General features: G+C 38.8%; 1 long non-coding RNA gene across 12 annotated transcripts in view; it reads left to right on the top strand.

The window, feature by feature from the left end:
- Nucleotides 1-16,636, top strand: part of LOC134483413 (uncharacterized) — a 204,202-nt gene extending 187,566 nt beyond the window's left edge. For 6 of the 12 annotated variants that reach the window (XR_015646578.1, XR_015646575.1, XR_015646573.1 and 3 more), the window contains 2 exons: nt 11,817-11,935; nt 15,521-16,602. This is a non-coding gene — a long non-coding RNA (uncharacterized LOC134483413). Of the gene's footprint in view, nt 1-5,746; nt 5,814-11,816; nt 11,936-14,119; nt 14,903-15,520 lie in introns of all 12 variants that reach the window. The other 6 variants (XR_015646592.1, XR_015646594.1, XR_015646602.1 and 3 more) reach the window with 6 other exon arrangements.
- Nucleotides 16,637-17,059: the final 423 nt, after the last annotated feature.

Genomic DNA, 17,059 nt, shown 5'->3' with positions numbered 1-17,059 from the left:
AAGTTTGAGTATGTTGTATCTTCATTTTCATTAAATTCTAAAAAGTTTTTAATTTCTTTCTTTATTTCTTCCTTGACCAGGTTATCATTGAGTAGAGCATTGTTCAATTTCCACGTATATGTGGGCATTCTTCCCTTATTGTTATTGAAGACCAGTTTTAGGCCGTGGTGGTCCGATAGCACGCATGGGATTATTTCTATCTTTCTGTACCTGTTGAGGCCCGGTTTTTGACCAATTATATGGTCAATTTTGGAGAAAGTACCATGAGGAGCTGAGAAGAAGGTATATCCTTTTGCTTTAGGATAGAATGTTCTATAAATATCCGTTAAGTCCATTTGGCTCATGACTTCTCTTAGTCTGTCGACATCACTGTTTAATTTCTGTTTCCATGATCTGTCCATTGATGAGAGTGGGGTGTTGAAATCTCCCACTATTATTGTGTGAGGTGCAATGTGTGTTTTGAGCTTTAGTAAGGTTTCTTTTACGTATGTAGGTGCCCTTTTATTTGGGGCATAGATATTTAGGATTGAGAGTTCATCTTGGTTGATTTTTCCTTTGATGAATATGAAGTGTCCTTCCTTATCTTTTTTGATGACTTTTAGTTGGAAATTGATTTTATTTGATATTAGAATGGCTACTCCAGCTTGCTTCTTCTGACCATTTGCTTGGAAAGTTGTTTTCCAGCCTTTCACTCTGAGGTAGTGTCTGTCTTTGTCTCTGAGGTGTGTTTCCTGTAGGCAGCAGAATGCAGGGTCCTCGTTGCGTATCCAGTTTGTTAATCTATGTCTTTTTATTGGGGAGTTGAGGCCATTGATATTGAGAGATATTAAGGAATAGTGATTATTGCTTCCCGTTATATTCATATTTGGATGTGAGGTTATGTTTGTGTGCTTTCATTCTCTTTGTTTTGTTGCCAAGACGATTAGTTTCTTGCTTCTTCTAGGGTATAGCTTGCCTCCTTATGTTGGGCTTTACCATTTATTATCCTTTGTAGTGCTGGATTTGTAGAAAGATATTGTGTAAATTTGGTTTTGTCATGGAATATCTTGGTTTCTCCATCAATGTTAATTGAGAGTTTTGCTGGATACAGTAACCTGGGCTGGCATTTGTGTTCTCTTAGGGTCTGTATGACATCAGTCCAGGATCTTCTGGCCTTCATAGTTTCTGGCGAAAAGTCTGGTGTGATTCTGATAGGTCTGCCTTTATATGTTACTTGACCTTTTTCCCTTACTGCTTTTAATATTCTTTCTTTATTTTGTGCGTTTGGTGTTTTGACAATGATGTGACGGGAGGTGTTTCTTTTCTGGTCCAATCTATTTGGAGTTCTGTAGGCTTCTTGTATGTCTATGGGTATCTCTTTTTTTAGGTTAGGGAAGTTTTCTTCTATGATTTTGTTGAAGATATTTACTGGTCCTTTGAGCTGGGAGTCTTCACTCTCTTCTATACCTATTATCCTTAGGTTTGATCTTCTCATTGAGTCCTGGATTTCCTGTATGTTTTGGACCAGTAGCTTTTTCCGCTTTACATTATCTTTGACAGTTGAGTCAATGATTTCTATGGAATCTTCTGCTCCTGAGATTCTCTCTTCCATCTCTTGTATTCTGTTGGTGAAGCTTGTATCTACAGCTCCTTGTCTCTTCTTTTGGTTTTCTATATCAAGGGTTGTTTCTATGTGTTCTTTCTTGATTGCTTCTATTTCCATTTTTAATTCCTTCAACTGTTTGATTGTGTTTTCCTGGAATTCTTTCAGGGATTTTTGCGATTCCTCTCTGTAGGCTTTTACTTGTTTATTAATGTTTTCCTGTGCTTCCCTAAGTGTGTTCAGGTCTTTCTTGAAGTCCTCCAGCATCATGATCAAATATGATTTTGAAACTAGATCTTGCTTTTCTGGTGTGTTTGGATATTCCATGTTTGTTTTGGTGGGAGAATTGGGCTCCGATGCCATCTAGCTTTCAACAAAAGAAGATGGAAACTCTATAAAAGTTTCAGGTTTTTGTTGTTGTTGTTGTTTTGTTTTTTACATTCCAGGTTATATTCCCTTCCTTGTCCACACACGCCCCTGAGAGTTCCACATCCCATATTTCCTCCCTCCCCTTCCTCCACTTTTCAAGAGGATGTCCCAACCCTACTCAACCCACCAGAACTCTAAACTTCCTGGGGCCTCTAGTCACAGGAGGATTAGGTGCACCTTCTCTGACTGAACCCAGACACAGGAGTCCCCCGCTCTATATGTGTTGGAGGCCTCATCTCAGCCGGTATATGCAGCCTGGGTAGTGATCCAGTGTTTGAGAGATCACAGGGGTCCAGGTTATCTAAGACCTCTGGTCCTCCTACAGGGTTGCTCTCCCCCTCAGCTTCCTCCAGCTTTCCTTAATTCAATCAGAGAGGTAATGCTTCATTGGTTGGGTGCACATATCAGTATCTGACTCTTTCAGCTGCTTGTCGGGTCTAATGAAGGGCAGTCATGATTGGTCCATTTTTCTGAATGCCCCAATGCCTCAGTAATTTTGTATGGTCTTGGGGCCTCCCCTTGAGCTGGATCCAACTTTGGGCCTGTCAGAACACAGAGGTACCCAAGGATACAATATAACTGGTATTTTAAAAGGATTTAAAGTATGATCTCAAAGTTGAAACCTATGCTTTAATTTCTACTAGGGACATCTAATGTACACTCTTCTTCAGAGACGTAGAAAGAATGACACAGTACCCTGTTTTCTACCACATCACATTATACACAAGGCATCACATTTGTTAAAGATCAATGAAAATCCTCTGAGGCTGCCTGAGAGAAATAATGGAAGAAGAGAAATATTTTGCCATGAGTACATACATAGTAAACATTTAAAAGTTTAATTAATTAGTTTACCATTATTATGTGTTCAATATTTATTCTTCTTTTTGTATGGTGTACTCTTGCAAATATTCTTCATATCAGTTACACTACCTTTTATAGAACTAAAAGGACTTTATTAGGTGAAGTCTTGAAGATATGAAAGTGGCAACACACAGCCAACAAGGAAGGGGCAGAGTAATTGAAGATAAGTCCTTTAATGATAACCATTAACACTTTTAGATTGTCCCAGCACACATACTAGTTTTCATTAGCACTCACTAATTAGCTCTTTTTCATTGTGTTGTGGGTCTTTCTGAAAAGAAGGCAGTTGTCCTATTTCCTACTGAATGCAGAAAGTGCTGAGAAGTCTACATGAAGGCAGCCCATTCCTCTTAAAGTTTCTTTTGTTTTGCATTTAGGATAAAGCTTTTCCTCTTTAAATATACAAATCTTTAATTGCTCTTCATGGGCTTATAGCTTATTCATGTCTTAAATATGTATCCCAGCACAGAAAATTTTCTATTTATTTTCCTTGTCGATGTTGAACTTTTCCTATGTAAATTTCTTATTTTTACTCATACATTTTTGGATAATTTATTTATTTGGATTTCAAACGTTAACTCATTTCTAGGTTTCCCCTCTGCAAAACCCTGTCCCATTACCTGTACCCCTGCTTATATGAGGGTGTTCTCCCATTGACTCACCCACTTCTACCTCTCTATCCTGGCATTCCCCTACACTGGGGCATCTAGCCTTCACAGGACCAAGTGTCTCTCCTCCCAGTGATGCCAGATAAAGCCACCCTCTACTCAATATGTGGCTGGAGCCATGAGTCCCTCAGTGCATAACTTTGGTTGGTGGTATAGTCCCTGGGAGTTCTGGGGGAGGCCTTTGGTTGGTTGAGATTTTTGTTCTTCCTAGGGGGTTGCAAGCTTCTTCACCTCCTTCAGTACTTTCCCTAACTCCTCAATTGGAGTCCCATTGCTCAGTTCAATGATTGGGCAGAGGCGTCTACCTCTGTATTTTTCAGTCTCTGGCAGAACCTCTCAGGAGACATCTCTGTCAGGTTCCTGTCAACAAGCACTTCTTGAAATCAGCAATAGTGTCTGGGTTTGATATCTGTATATGCAATGTATCACCAGCTGGGTCAGACACTGCATGGCCTTTCCTTCAGGCTTTGCTCCACACTTTGTCCATGTATTTCCTCTAGACAGTAGCATATCTGGTTTAAAATTTGAAGATGAGTAAGTGAACCCATCCCCCAACTGGGGCCTTGCCTAACCTCTGGATATAGACTCTGCAGATTCTTCCTCTCTTTGTTGGACAATTTAGCTAATCTCGTCCCCTTTGAGTCCTGGAAACCTCTTGCTTTTCCGGCATCTGGGACTTTCTGGTGGCTACCTACATATCCCCATCCTCCATTGCGCTACATATCTGCTCAATTTCCTGACATTCTGCAAATCATCCTGGTCTCCTCCTACACCTGATCCTGTCCCAATTTGTCCTTTCCTCTCCTCTTTACCTTCTAGTAGCTGGTAAAATAATTATGTTTTCTAGGATAAACATAACTCGGTTTCTAAGGTGTCTTTTTCATTGCATATATACTTATAAAATATATGGGCTTAAACCAAAATTTTGAAATCTTGATCTTGAGTGTTAGCAGTATTCAATTTCTGTTGTTCTACATTCAGGATTTTCTATTATTTGTTTTAAAATTATTTTCTCATTCATTAAATACCCTGTAGAGTGTATTGTCTTTCCTTCTCATCCAGTCCTTTCCCATATCTTTACTGTCATCCAAATACACTTCTCCAAAATAAACTTCAAAAAAAAGAGGGGTTGGCGATTTAGCTCAGCGGTAGAGCGCTTGCCTAGCAAGCGCAAGGCCCTAGGTTTGGTCCCCAGCTCTGAAAAAAAAAAAGAAAAAAAAAAAGCGAGTTTCCTTGAGACATATCAACTAAACCTGGCATAGCATGTTACAATAAAACTAGGAACAATTCTTTTCATCAAGACTGAGTGATTCAAACACCAGGGATTTAATTCCTTTGGATGAACTAATTCAGCCTCTCCTTCCTTCATACTGAATTTATTGTGGCCATATTAGGTACTAGATATCCTGAACAATAGACATTCCCTAATTCCAGGGGAATATTTCTCAGCCATGGCCCTGATTCAATCACTTGTATGCCATTCAATTTCCTTGAAATCAAGCAAAAAACAATTCCTGCTATTGGATTTGTATTTGAGCATTATGTTAATTTCATATTCCTTGAACAAAAATATGTTTGCCGTTTTTATTGTTATCAGAATACATTTCCCAGTACATCCCACCAGCATATTTGAAACAATAATGTTCACTGACCTCTGCTTTATATTTGTACCCTCTAGCTCTTGATCACCTCTGTGGTCTGTCATAATCTCTATTAATCAGCCTTGCTTCCTCAGAGTAATTTTCTGCTTTATATCAGAGGGGCACCTGGCAACCAGGAAGAGAAATGTGGTAACCTGGAGTATTGAATGACAGTGCCTATTTTGGGCTGATTTGTTAGTAATATCTTCTCAGCTGATCTAATTACTCTAGTGGCTAACATCTTCAGAATCTACTGTTTCTTCAGCCTCATCTTGTCTAGAATCTTTCTCCCTGTCTCTCCTTTCTCTCTGTCTCTCTCTCATCTTCTTTCTCTGTATCTCTCTATGTCTATCTATATTTCTAATTTCTTTTTCCCTGCATTAAATATAAATGCAGATATAAAAAGGAATGCATTGTAGTTCTTACTCAGTCTCTTAGCTTGAATCCTCCAGAATTCCCTTTCCACATGAGATAGACTTTGTTTCCTGGATGTACTAGAGAAATTTTCAATTCACAGATTTCAATACTGAAGCCACTAATCGAAACCCTTGCTTTTTTGGCAGTGAATGCTGGCCATTTTGTTCTTAATAATGAATCAGTTGTAATAGAGAAGAGTCCAAAATTAAAGAGGTAATGTCTCTGGGAAGTGATGCTTTGGGGGTCAGCATGAAACTTTGTTCAAAAAATGATGAGGTAGTAAGTATTTAGGTAGTAACATTTTATGAAGGCATGGAGACTTCATGGAAAGCCACTGAGGCTTGGGGGTGCGGGTGTGGTATGGATAGATTTCCTGAAGACATGCCTGAAGGGGTTACTGTTGAATGTAAAATTTAGTTGCTGCAAGGTACCCCAGTATTTGGGAGATGCAAGAATAATAAGATAACCAGAACAATCAGTAGTCACCATGGTGAGGAAATAGCTATAGCTATACATATTAAAATACTAGCTGTACATTTTATGTAGTAGTCCGAGATAGAAAATTTTACCGATTGCCTTAAAAGATACCACAAAACAGTAAGTGGATCACAAATATTAATAAATTGAAGTATAAACAATGCTGATGTTTCATTTTATTGCTTCATGTTTTAGCTTAATTCTTCTCTTTTGAAAAAGAGGAAGTACCTCGAACAAAAGAACAACAATGCCTCATGTTCTAAGATAAAGAATTTAAAAATAGGACCTTGAGAGAAAGCAAAGGGAATTGTCAACTGGACAAAACTGCAACCCATAAATGGGAAAAGTTCTTCAGCAACTGGACATCTAATACAGGGTTAATATTCAAAATATACATTAACTCAAGACATTAGACTCAATAAACCTATTTAAAATAATAATTATTAATTTAATATAATAATAATGCAAAGTAATCCTATTTAAAAATGAGGTAGAGAGCTAAACAAAGAGTACTTAACCTGGGAATCTCAAGTGGTTTAGAAGCTCCTACATAAATGTTCAACATCCTTAGTCATCAGGGAAATGGTAATCAAAATTATGCTGAGATTCCACCTTATACCAATCATAATGACTGAGATCAATAACTCAGGTGACAGCAAATGCAAGCAAGGGTGTGGAGAAAGAGAAAAACTCATCCATTGCTGGTGTGACTGCAAGCTGTTAAAACGACGTTGGAAATCAATCTGGCAATTACTTAGAAAATTGGACACAGTTCAAAATGAGGTTCCAATGATAACACTCCAGAGCGTATACCCAAAAGATGCGCCAATATATATTAAATACAAATGCTCTACTATGCTCGTAGCAGCTTTATTTATAATACCAGAAGCTGGAAAGAACCCAGATGTTGCTCAACAGAGGAATGGATACAGAAACCGTGTTACATTTGCACAATGGTGTACTGCTCAGATATTAAAAACAATAACTTCATGAAATTCATAAGCAAATGAATGGTACTAGAAAATGTTATCTGGAGTATGGTAACCTACTCACAAAAGAACATAAATGATATGCACTCACTGGTAAGTGGATATTTACCCAAGTTCCAGAATATCCAAGATACAGTTTATATACCATATGAAACTCAAGATGAAGGAAGACAAAAATTTCGATGCATCAGTCCTTCTTAGAAGGGGGGGGGACCCAATACTCATGGTAGGGAGTACAATGACAATAAGGGAGCAGGGAATGAGGGAAAGGCCATGCAGATACTGCCCAGCCTGTGGATCCATCCTATATGCATCCACAGAACCCAGTCACTACTGCTGTGGCCAAGAGAAGCTTGTGGACAGGAGCCTGATATGAAAGTCTACTGAGAGGTTCTGCCAGAGCCTTGCCTATACAAATTAATATTCTTGTGGCTAACCATCAGACTAAGCAGGGACCCCTCTGAAGGCATTAGAGAAAGGACTGAACGAGCTGATAGGGTTTGAAACCACATAGGAAGAACAACAAAAACCAGACAACCCAGAGTTTCCACAGACTAAACCACCAACTTGGGGACCCATGATTTTAGCTGCCCATGTAACAGAGGATAGAATTATCTTGCAATGACAGCAAGGATTCCTTGGTCCTCTGAGGGAACTTTTCCCTAGTGTTGTTTTGACGTGTGAGAGGGCTGGTGGGAGGGTGAGCGTCCCCATAGAAGCATTGGGATGGGCGATGGAAGAGAAGGGAACCAGTAAAGTGAATATTTGAAATATAAATACATAAACTATCCAATAAAAAAGAAAAAGAATATAAGTGATGTGTAAATGCAGAAAAGAATTAAAAAAATAGCTCTCATGGTTTATTTGCTCACATTTGTAATCATATCCTTCAGGAGATATAAGCAAACTGATCACTACAATTGTTTGGCCAGCCTAGGCTACAGAAAGAGACTCTTTCTCAAAGTTCCAGAAATAAAGAAAGGATGATCAAAAGAAGAAAGTATGGAAAGGCGAGGAGGAAGAAGAGAGGACTCCAATATTCAGATACAATGAAGAGCTCAAGAGACATGAGTTAAAAGATTATCCCATGTACACTAGAATTCTCTGCTATGAAAAATGGGGACATGGAAAACTGAGCATAATTAGAGTTCTCCCATGAAAAACAAAAACTATAGGTACACATTTTTTTTTTATTCCCAGATAGTGTTCCATGTATCATTTGGGTCAATTTTATGATCTATTAATTCAATACTGCTACAATTCTTCTAACTGCCCATGTTAAGTAACTATTGAATTGGTCTCTTAGTTCCCTTCATTATACAGATATGGTAAGTAGACATAGAAATTTTTTATAAATTTGAAAAATAATATTTCCAATTCTCTAACTGAAATCAAATGCAGAAATTACAAAGCCATGATATCTATCCACAGACTATCATAGTATAGATTACTGCATACATCTTATACAGGTTTTTTTTCTTAAATAATATTGAGATGGTTATTTTCTTTTTCAACTGATCACCTGAGAGACAAGCTTCCATCATTACTGAGCAGGATTATCTTAACTTAATTTAGGAAGCAGAACCTGTCTTGTGGTCAGCACAAAGTTGTGGATCCTTAGCACTGGTCTTTTCACTAACAGTTGGCTTTATGTGTGAAAAGCAATAATTCTAAAACCCAAAGCTCACAGAAGGATGCTTTTAATAATATCAACAATCACTTCTTACTTTCATAATAGAAATTGTAATTTGTTTAAAAACACAGGTATTTCTTTATGAGTTTTCAGCTTCCGAATTCCACCTTGACACAGTATCTTGATAGCTGAAAAAAATCTTACATGCATTTTCTTGTTTTCTAACCTCATGTAATTTTTAACTTTTGTCACTATTGTATAACATTTGTAATGTATACTAATCCATGATATAACTGCCTTAATCTTAATCTGCTCAGAGGTACATGAGGAAGGAAGGATTGCATTCAAAGCCAGTGTATTCTACACAGGAAACTCCACATCTGGAAAGTGCTATTGATATAAACATTGCCTTTAAAAATATCAAATCAGGTTTGTCTTATTAAGAACTCCCTCCCAGGCATCCTCTGACAACTTTGACAAATACAACACTGCTGCATTGTAGTTTTACTGCCTTTTTCCTCCAAAATACTGATGATAGACGATAGACATATGTTTTCAAGAAGATTTAAACTTCTCCAGCTTTGGCAGAACCTTCAGAGGGAGTGACCTCCAGTAGCACAGTCTGTTTATGGGTGGTCATCCCCTCCTCTCAGCATGGCATGAATTGATGTGTTACCATATGTATCTGCTCATTGTTACATTGAATCAAATTTAGCCACACAGGTATAGTTTCTGAAAGTTCTGTCATGGGTATGAAGCAAGTTATTTCCATATATAGTCAGAGACAAATTTTTTATTTTTGAATATTTTTTCTTTCCACAATTTTACAATGCACAGTACATGCTGTTCAAATATAAATCAGAGTTTTGTGTGTTTTAAAGCCAAGGATATATTTTGTGGATTGTGGTATGGTGTGGTGGGAGGACTTGCCTCAGCAAGCCCATACAGATTCATTCCTTCCTCAGAAGGAAGAGATATAGAACAGGTCTACTATAGGATAGAATTTACTTGGGCATAAGAAGGGGAGGTAGGTAGAAGTAGAAGGAGAGAGAGAGACAGAGACAGAGACAGACAGAGAGAGACAGAGACAGAGACACACAGACAGAAAAAGAGACAGAAAGAGAGAAACAGAGAGAGAAAGAGAGGCAGAGAGAGAAAGAGAGACAGAGAGATGAGGCCAGCCAACCACATGTGGAGAATGGAGAGAGGTAGAAGGGATTCAGAGAAAGAGAAGAGAGGCCAAAAGTCCAATTTATTGCAAACCAAGCCTACCTGGATGTTGCTAATATCTGTTTGGTGGAGCCTAAAAAAAAGAACGTTAAGGTGCTAAAATTCCTCCATTTTTGTCTAATAAAAATAGGAGAAACTAGAAAGATGTGATGGTGTATCAGCAATAGATTCATTGTGACCTTTAGCTGCTTCTTGATGACTTTGGAGTGATGTGTCTCTAGGAAACCTAAGAAAATGGGGATAGAGATGTTGGTCAAGTCTTAGGAGATTTCTAAGTTTCCTTGCTGTTTGGGGTCTGTCCATTTGTAGTTAGGAATGTGAAGGCCCAGAAAAGTGCTTGTTTCTGTGAGAATAGGCTGGAGCTTCTGTGGGTTGCTCTCCTGGAGCTGTCCTGGATATAGAGTTTTAGTAAATGCCCGGATTTATCAAAATACTGAAACACGTGCCCTCGTGTATGCCACCAGTCCCAACCACACACAAACATAGAAAAGCACACACTCAACATGCATGCACACACATGCACACACACACACACACACGAGGTATAAAATAAAATTAAGTAAGTTTAGGGAAAAATAAGTTTTCTTAAGTGTATATTTGAAACCCTTAGGTCTTGGTCGTTGAGATGAGAGTTTCAAATCCAGGGAACAGGAGAGGAATACGTAACAGGTAGAAAGTTAGGCTATTGATTGGCAGATGGAGCCTGTTTGGTCCATGAGAGGTAGATCTGAGTTTGTTTCCTGGAGGGTATGAATTTACAAAAGAGATGCTTGTTAATACCATGAACAGATTTAAACTGACCTTAGGGAAGACAAAATTCTATTGGGGAGCAGAAGGAGAAAGAATGGCTTCTCTCTAGGAGAATGAATAGGTATAAATTTAGTATAATGAAAAGCATTTTTAGGTGTGCATTAAAAAGTCAATCAAAATTTGATGTTCTTGTGAATTTGATTGTTGATCACATGAATTTAGTGTATGAAACACTTCAAGTCTGTTGGTAGAAGACCGCCAAAGTAAACTTAAATTTGAAACTTTGAAAGATGATAGTTTAAATATAGCATGAGATACAGTTTAAGTATATATTTAGAAGACAATCAAAGGAAACAAAATTTGAACTTGTGATTATTAAAGTTGGGTCATATAGTGCAATGTTTTACTATGGTTAGGCTAATTTATCAAAACTCCCTTGAAAAGAATTAGAATTTTAAACTGTTAAAGTTCTAATACAACAATGACATAGTAAGGGGAAGAAATATGAAATATTTAGTAACTGAAAACTGAGGTTAGGTAAGGAATTAGAAGAAGATTTCATCTGTGTAAGTTCATCGGAACTTGTATATCTTTTACCAAGAAGTCTATGAGCAAGGCAAACCTTTGTATTTTAATAACAGATCTGATATTCTTAATTAGTTAGTGAATAGACTAATGACCAAATATATTAGTGGATTATCGTGGGGTAAGGGACTAGTTGTCTGTTTTTTTTTTTTCTTTTTTCTTTTTTTCGGAGCTGAGGACCGAACCCAGGGCCTTGCGCTTGCTAGGCAAGCGCTCTACCACTGAGCTAAATCCCCAACCCCTAGTTGTCTGTTTTTAGCTGTCCCACTTTCATTAATTTAGCTGCAATGTAATCAGAAATCTGGGAAGAATATATTATAACCTAGATGTAATATATTAATTAAAGTGACATAGGTTAGTCTGTAGATCATTCCCTAAACAGTTTTTCCAGGTCCCTGTGTTCTCCATCACAACTCATGCAAAGGTAGTCTGCCCATCAGGACTAGAAGATGAGAGGCTCTCATGTATAGAAGGAATTTTGGAGCAATGACTCACCTTGTCCTAGGCAATATGAGACATTTAATTTTCTGGGTGTCCTCTGTTTGTCTACAGATTAGGGTGAGCCCTGGCAGCAGGCAAGAAAATGAACTCATCTCTCATAGTGGCCATTGTACCGCAATCCAGGTAGAGACACTTGTCGTTCTGACATCATCTTGGAGATCTTGTGCCAGGTATCTGTGAGGATTTGGAGGTCTCTATCTGTCATAGTAAACTTAAACATTTCATGTTATAATAAGCAGATTTCTGACACCATTTAGAGGATCTGTTAAATATATATGAATTAGACAATCTATATCTGTTTTTAATTATTGGTTCTGACGAGTATCAAGGAAGCACAGAGATTATGACTTAATGGCAGTAATAATAGCATCAAAACATTGGCTAAACACATATTTAAGGCAGTAATCATATTTATTGTTGTAAATCTTTAAATGAGTATTAAAATTATTTACCACAGCTGGACAGAAATAGTATGAAAACTTTATCTTTATTGTTAAGTGTCCATGGCATCTTAAATTCAGGCCGTTCTTGTAATGAGAGATGTCACGTGAGGAATACACATAACAAAGATGGCAAATAGTCATGGGTTGCCTTCATCCAAGATGGTGCTGAAGCTATAGCTCCCCTGGTGTTTGTTATATCTCTGAGCTGATGACATTTACCTACAGAAGCGTGGTTATGTATCAGGAGCAGCAATCATGCAAAGATACAAATAGGCATGTTTTGTCTGGTGGCCAGGGCATTATTTTTTAATGTTAGGAGATTCCCTCCCTGTCACTTCAAGCAGCCTCTGCCACTGTGCGGTTCCAACCAGCATGATCTAAGCCGTACAGTCTAAATGGTGGTGTGGCACATCTGAGGCAGGCCCATGGAGCATGTCTGCTCCTCCTTCTCACGACAGAGCTGGCTTAGAGCTAGGGTATATCAGAATGGAAAGAAATAAGAAATAAAAAATTCCAAGGAGGCAGAAATTTAAGACTTTCTGCTAGACCAAATAGCTGTCAACAACAGTGAAACAAGACCTGGAGAGATAAAGGTTCAGGGAGCAGAGAGCGAGCTCGTTGGATCAAGGAATAAAGTGGTTGGGAGGGAAGGTGGGCAAACTCCTATACATAGAAACCTTCCATTTTTCACATTGCTGGTGAGATTTGTAAAAGTGTTTTCAATGTGCGGTTAAGAGGCCATTTAGAGTTATTATCTTTCAGGTATTGGAAACAAATTTGGAAGCCTTTAAGACCAGGAGACATCCCAGTACAGAGGTTAAAAATAGCAATGAAGCCATTATCTTTGAGTGAGAATAGGACTTATTAACCTTATTACTTCCAGAATCCCAATGATAAATTAATAATTAAGAATGGAATGATCAACTAGAGTAGATTGTCAGGACATTAGGAGATAAACTAGGGGTTGAGCTGTGACCAACACCTGACCTGTGGAGCCAGTGCCAAAGGTACAATGATTTACCTAGGCCTAGCATTTTTCATCAGTGAGAGAGAAACCATCATAGGAAGAGAAATAGAACTCACCCAGGGTAGAGGTCCTAAGAGGAGGAGTCAGCTAGAAAGGCCAATCTTGTAGGCTATGAATACCTCTGTTCCCAAGGAAACTAGAGGGGGTGGATGTGAGCTGAATAGAGACCAGTGGCCTTTTACCATGACTAATGTGTGAGTGGTGGAGGGCTTCTTTTGTGAGTGGTGGGAGTTTGTCTTTCCAATTTGCCCCTGTTTGGGAAGAAAGGAATATCAAGACAATGGCTGGAAAGTGTGAGGTGGCAGGAAATGTGAACCTGCCAGTTTGCAAAACAAAGTTAGTACAACAAATGCTGTGTTTTATAAATCCAAGGGTATATTTTTATGGAACACAGTTTTGTGTGATGGGATTCCTCAGCAGACCCATGCAGAGGCAACCATTCCTCCAAGGTAAGAGCCATAAGATGGGTCTAGTGTAGAATAGAGTTGTTTAGGGTCATGGGAAGTGTAGGTGAGAAAACAGTAGAGACAAAGAAGAGGGTGGAGAAAAAGGGGAGGAGGAGGCTAGTCAGGAATACATCTAGGAAGGGGAGATGTAGTAATGGAGTGGGAGAAGAAAGTCAGGAAGAAAAAAAGGCATAGAGAGAGTCTAAACACTCCCTTTTATATCTAGCCAGGCCTACCTGGCAGTATGTAGGTAACTGTTGGGTAGGACCTAGAAGAAATGCTAAGGTGCTACACATTTATTAATTCCTTATTTATTTCCTATGTAGTCTTTAACTTGCAGAAAGGATATTGCTAAGTCATATTTTTATTTACTGGAAAATTATTGTGTAGGAACATTTAAAATCAGAAGCCTTTCTACATTTTTATTCTCATATTCAGCAGGCATTTATATCACCAAGGATTAAATGTGCATAGAAGAGACTGAGTGATGTTTCTGCTTATGAAAACAAGGGGTGCTTTACAAGATTTCCAAGAAATTATACCAGGAATTTTGAAACTACATGGAACTGCATTTCTGAAGAAATACACAGACTTTGGCATCAATATACTTCTACATTGTGTTCCCTAACAAACACACACATGCACAGAGAGAGAGAGAGAGAGAGAGAGAGAGAGAGAGAGAGAGAGAGAGAGAGAGAGAAATACAAAGGGAGACAGAGAGAAAGAGAGAGGCAGAGAGAAGAATATACAGACAGACAGAGGCTGAGAGACAGATAGAGAGAACAAGAGAATCAGAGAGAAATATACCTAAATGATTAAAAATAAAGTGACTGGGAAACCTGGGAATTTACCAAGAGTGAACAAAGAGCCCTACTTGAGAGACATGATACGGGATGCCTAAAGGTCTTGGATTATAGAGATCAAGGTATTCAACAACATATAATAGGATTAAGAATCCCTTGCACTTGCAGAGTTCTAATGTATCAGTGGGCCCACTAACAGTGCTATCTCCACACTCTGCTATCAGATGTCTCTTTGGTGAAGAACTGCAGCTTCGATGGCACTCTGGGCCTACTGTTTTACCAGGGTCCACGTGTCTATTTGGCCTTGAAGTTCTCTGTTACCTTCAAAAATGCCACTAACAAAACTGCATTTGTCTCATTTATTACAACTGAGCCAATATCCAGAGACCTGGAGAGAGTCTTTGCCAACATCATTCAGGTAACTGAATCTCCATAGTTGAAGGGAAAAATGATAATTTTCAGATGCTCGAAGGGAACCTGATGTTGGAAAAAGACTCCTTAACCATCATTTCACCATATACATTATCCATGTTGCTAAAATAAATGTAGTGATTGAAAGCATAATAATGAATCTAGGTATCCATGGTGGCACATGACTCTCCTTCTAGCATTTAAGAAGCCGAAGCTTTTGATCTCAGAGTTCAAAGCATGTCTATTCTAAAATGTGAGGTACAAGTCCAGAAAATTCTAATGAGTAATACTCTGTTTTAAAAATAAACATATAAAAGTAAATAAAAGAGTATATCATAGCAATCCTTTTTAAAACACGAAGGAAATAAACTTCATTACTGAAAGATAAACCAATTATTTTATTAAACAACAATATTTTGTTCATGGTAAGGATTTCACTTACATGAACACATAGGAAAGTTTAAAAATCCACCTAATAAAGTAAAACCTGAATAGTGCAGAATGTTTTAAGGGAGAATCTTTTATTCCTTAGTCATTTCTCATCATAGTACTACAAGTATAGAGAGCTTTTGTATGTTCCCTAGTTTCGGTTATGTTTTTCCTAAGCACTCTTTCTTTCCTTTAGAAATCTGGAAATCAGTCTGGAGGATCCTCAGAAAATTGGACATTGAGCTGCCTGAGGATCCAGCTATACCTCTCTTGGGCATATACCCAAAAGATGCCCCAACATATAAAAAAGACACGTGCTCCACTATGTTCATTGCAGCCTTATTTATAATAGCCAGAAGCTGGAAAGAACCCAGATGCCCTTCAACAGAGGAATGGATACAGAAAATGTGGTGCATCTACACAATGAAATATTACTCAGCTATCAAAAACAACGACTTTATGAAATTCGTAGGCAAATGGTTGGAACTGGAAAACATCATCCTGAGTGAGCTAACCCAATCACAGAAAGACATACATGGTATGCACTCATTGATAAGTGGCTATTAGCCTAAATGCTTGAATTACCCTAGATGCCTAGAGCAAATGAAACTCAAGACGGATGATCAAAATGTGAATGCTTCACTCCTTCTTTAAAAGGGGAACAAGAATACCCTTGGCAGGGAAGAGAGAGGCAAAGATTAAAACAGAGACTGAAGGAACACCCATTAAGAGCCTGCCCCACATGTGGCCCATACATATACAGCCACCCAATTAGACAAGATGGATGAAGCAAAGAAGTGCAGACCGACAGGAGCCGGATGTAGATCGCTCCTGAGAGACACAGCCAGAATACAGCAAATACAGAGGCGAATGCCAGCAGCAAACCACTGAACTGAGAATAGCACCCCCGTTGAAGGAATCAGAGAAAGAACTGGAAGAGCTTGATGGGGCTCGAGACCCCATATGTACAAGAATGCCAAGCAACCAGAGCTTCCAGGGACTAAGCCACTACCTAAAGACTATACATGGACTGACCCTGGACTCTGACCCCATAGGTAGCAATGAATATCCTAGTAAGAGCACCAGTGGAAGGGGAAGCCCTGGGTCCTGCTAAGACTGAACCCCCAGTGAACTAGTCTATGGGGGGAGGGTGGGAATGGGGGGAGGGTTGGGAGGGGAACACCCATAAGGAAGGGGAGGGGGGAGGGGGATGTTTGCCCGGAAACCGGGAAAGGGAATAACACTCGAAATGTATATAAGAAATACTCAAGTTAATAATAAAAAAAAAAAAAAAAAAGACTATACATGGACTGACCCTGGACTCTGACCTCATAAGTAGCAATGAATATCCTAGTAAGAGCACCAGTGGAAGGGGAAGCCCTGGGTCCTGCTAAGACTGAACCCCCAGTGAACTAGACTGGTGTGTGGAGGGCGGCAATGGGGGGAGGGTTGGGAGGGGAACACCCATAAGGAAGGGGAGGGGGGAGGGGGATGTTTGCCCGGATACCGGGAAAGGGAATAACACTCGAAATGTATATAAGAAATACTCAAGTTAATAAAAAAAATATTAAAAAAAAAGGAAATCTAAAGATGACTATAAATCTCCATTATGTATCCCCGTTGCCCGGGAAATACATTAATTTTACTCCTAACTGATTTCTAAAGAGCTTGTGAAGACCCCCTCTTCCATACTAGCAATAGGAAAGCCTAAAGCTCGTCACTTCCTGCTTATGCC

The sequence above is a fragment of the Rattus norvegicus genome, chromosome 1 (assembly GCF_021556685.1).
Source record: "Rattus norvegicus strain SHRSP/BbbUtx chromosome 1, alternate assembly SHRSP_T2T, whole genome shotgun sequence".
Classification (NCBI taxonomy): Eukaryota; Metazoa; Chordata; class Mammalia; order Rodentia; family Muridae; genus Rattus; species Rattus norvegicus.
This window is presented reverse-complemented; position numbering and strand designations above follow the sequence as displayed.